Source organism: Solanum tuberosum, unplaced genomic scaffold, assembly GCF_000226075.1.
Source record: "Solanum tuberosum cultivar DM 1-3 516 R44 unplaced genomic scaffold, SolTub_3.0 scf00077, whole genome shotgun sequence".
Lineage (NCBI taxonomy): Eukaryota > Viridiplantae > Streptophyta > Magnoliopsida > Solanales > Solanaceae > Solanum > Solanum tuberosum.
In genome coordinates, this window is record NW_006239003.1 from 124,952 (window position 1) to 125,163 (window position 212).

The following is a 212-nucleotide window of genomic DNA, read 5'->3' on the forward strand; positions in this document are numbered from 1 at the left end:
TGAATTACACATGCTAGGTTAGATATTTCAGTTATTTCAAATATACATGCCTCAGTTTTTGAATGTGTCATTATCAGTAAATTAATGTGCACTCCCAGTTTGTATGTCAGTTTTGAGCTATCCAGTATATTACAAAATTTAGTCATAATGTATTAATCATTTAATCTATTGGGAGTAGAATAATACCGAGTTGGACTAGGGTCAGTCACCCA